This window comes from Thamnophis sirtalis, unplaced genomic scaffold, assembly GCF_051295495.1.
Source record: "Thamnophis sirtalis isolate CommonGarterSnake01/CBP01778 unplaced genomic scaffold, rThaSir2_p1.2 scaffold_3, whole genome shotgun sequence".
NCBI classification, from domain to species: domain Eukaryota; kingdom Metazoa; phylum Chordata; class Lepidosauria; order Squamata; family Natricidae; genus Thamnophis; species Thamnophis sirtalis.
Window position 1 is genome coordinate 19059412 of NW_028261383.1, and position 2500 is coordinate 19061911.

Sequence of the window (2500 nt, forward strand, 5' to 3'; positions counted from 1 at the left end):
AAGTGGGCTCAAAACATTGAAGAACAGATCATGCTGGATACATGGGAAAGAATCTGGGTAAGAAATGTGAAATTTACACAAGCTCAAAATCTGAGAGAAAATGTTTACGAGATGTTCTATAGATGGCATTTAGATCCTAAAAAGCTGGCTTCTCTGTATCCGAACTTACAGCCTAAATGTTGGAGATGTGGCTCTCTAGATGCTACTTTACAGCGGTGGAGACTAACTTGATTCTGCACCTAATAACGGCAGCAAGACTGTTGGTGGCGCAATACTGGAAGAAGGAAGACTTTCCTACAACTCAAGAATGGACATTGAAAGTTACAAACTTAGCCGAGATGGCTAAAACATCGGCATATCTTAAAGATCACTCAAATGAGAGATATAAACGAGACTGGAAAAAAATGGATTGACTATATACAAAATAAATACGGGACCAAGAAATTCCAGTTAGCCTCTGCTTAAGATCAGAAATGATTTAAATTGTTTAAAGTTGGTTCAGCAAGAAGAAGCTAAGGTCAATGTAGAATGTTATTATTTTTTTATTTCTTTCCCCCCCCCCCCCCCTCAATGGATTTTAGACTGTGTTTGTTAGAAATCCATACCTTGTACTGGGTTCTGGGAAGTCGGGGGGGGGGGAGAGGTGGAGGAGGGTTGGGGGAGAGGGTGGAGGGTGGAGGGAGGGAGGGGTATATATTAGGCTAGACAAGAATTTGGTGGTAAACTAGAATTATTTTGATATACAAGAAATTGTATAGAAGAGTCAGAGAGCCCTGCCTGGAGAGTTTTGCTCTCCCTCCCCCCCCAACTTCAGACCTGCTGCGAGAGATCGGCTAATTTGCTATTGCCTGCCTGGGCTGGCTGGCTGGCTGGCTCTCCTCCCCCCCCCCCCCGTTGCGTTTAGCAACAATGTAGCTCCTTTGAGAGCTCTTTTCCTCCCTCCTCAACCAGCCCCGCCCGACTTCAGACCTGCTGCGAGAGATCGGCTAATTTGCTATTGCCTGCCTGGGCTGGCTGGCTGGCTCTCCTCCCCCCCCCTTGCGTTTAGCAACAATGTAGCTCCTTTGAGCTCTTTTCCTCCCTCCTCAACCAGCCCCGCCCGACTTCAGGATTCTCTAATCTGTGATTCTGTGCGGGTGGAAAAGAAAAAAGGAAGGGAGAGGGGTCTTTCTTAAAGATTTAAAACACCGGAGCGAATGCTTCAGAGGCAACGACAGTTTTCACGTGGAATTAGAAGAGTCAGAGAGCCCTGCCTGGAGTTTTGCTCCCCCTCTCCCCCCCCCCCCCACTTCAGACCTGCTGCGAGATCGGCTATTGCCTGCCTGGGCTGGCTCTCCCCACCCCCTTTGCGTTTAGCAACAATGTAGCTCTTTTGAGCTCTTTTTCTCCCTCCTCGCTTCTCGGGGCTCCACCGATGGGGGAGCAAAGCCCAGCGCCAGGCTTTGGGCTAACGCAGGGGTCTGCAAAGTTGGCTGTTTTAAGACTGGTGGACTTCAACTCTCAAAATTCTGGAAGTTGAAGTCCACCAGTCTTAAAAGAGCCAACTTTGCGGATCCCTTGGCTAACGTGATTGATGCCCTCGGAGTTGGAAAGAGGCGAGAGAGCCCGGTCACATGAGCCATGACACGACATCAGCTTTGTGACCACATTGCTGAGTAATAAAAATTCCAGTCCCACGTTGTAACGAAGGGGTGAGTACCTATATTTGATAACTCATTGGGATTTTCAAAGTCATTGAGAATATTTTTGCTTTTAATCTAATTAAACTTCCTATCTGTCAGTTTAAAATAGTGACTTCCATAGAGCAAACTAAAATCACTACTTTATAAACAAAAGGAAGGTGTTTTTTCCTCTTATTTGGTTATGGCAGAGCCATTTTAACAATCTCTTTATATTTGCAAGTAGCGTGCAGTTTAGACGTTAGTTTTGCAGTAGTAGTAGGTTACTGAAACCCTCTGTACGGAGAGGAGCAAATTCCCACAAATTTTTAAACAGTCAGCAAGCATTGTTGAACATGCGGGCAATAAATCCTTGAGTTTACAAATTAACGATGGAAGAAAACTCTTAAGATGTGAACGAGACTTTAATTATGGTGATTTTAATAATTTTACTCATTTAAAATAGCAAATTGCATATAATACATTCACAGAAGCATAGAGCGCATAGACAACTTTTGCAATGGAATGTTAACTCATTAAAATGAAGTATATCAAACATTTACTATTTTAATATTAGTGGTATTAAGTGCCATTTATATATTCATTTCAAAGCTCTTTTTTATTTAATCCAAAATGAATTTGAAAAGATCATTGTAATAATTGATAAACCCTAACCCTGTAGGTACATCATCGGTCAGCGCTGATGTCAAAACGTAAAGCTGGAGTAAATGTTGTTACGAAGAAAAAGTGCAGCTGGACGTTTAAACTAGAATGGTTGGGACAAAGGCATGAAAACGTGCCGCTCAAACGCTATACTTTTCTGCCCACGCTGAAAAAAAATT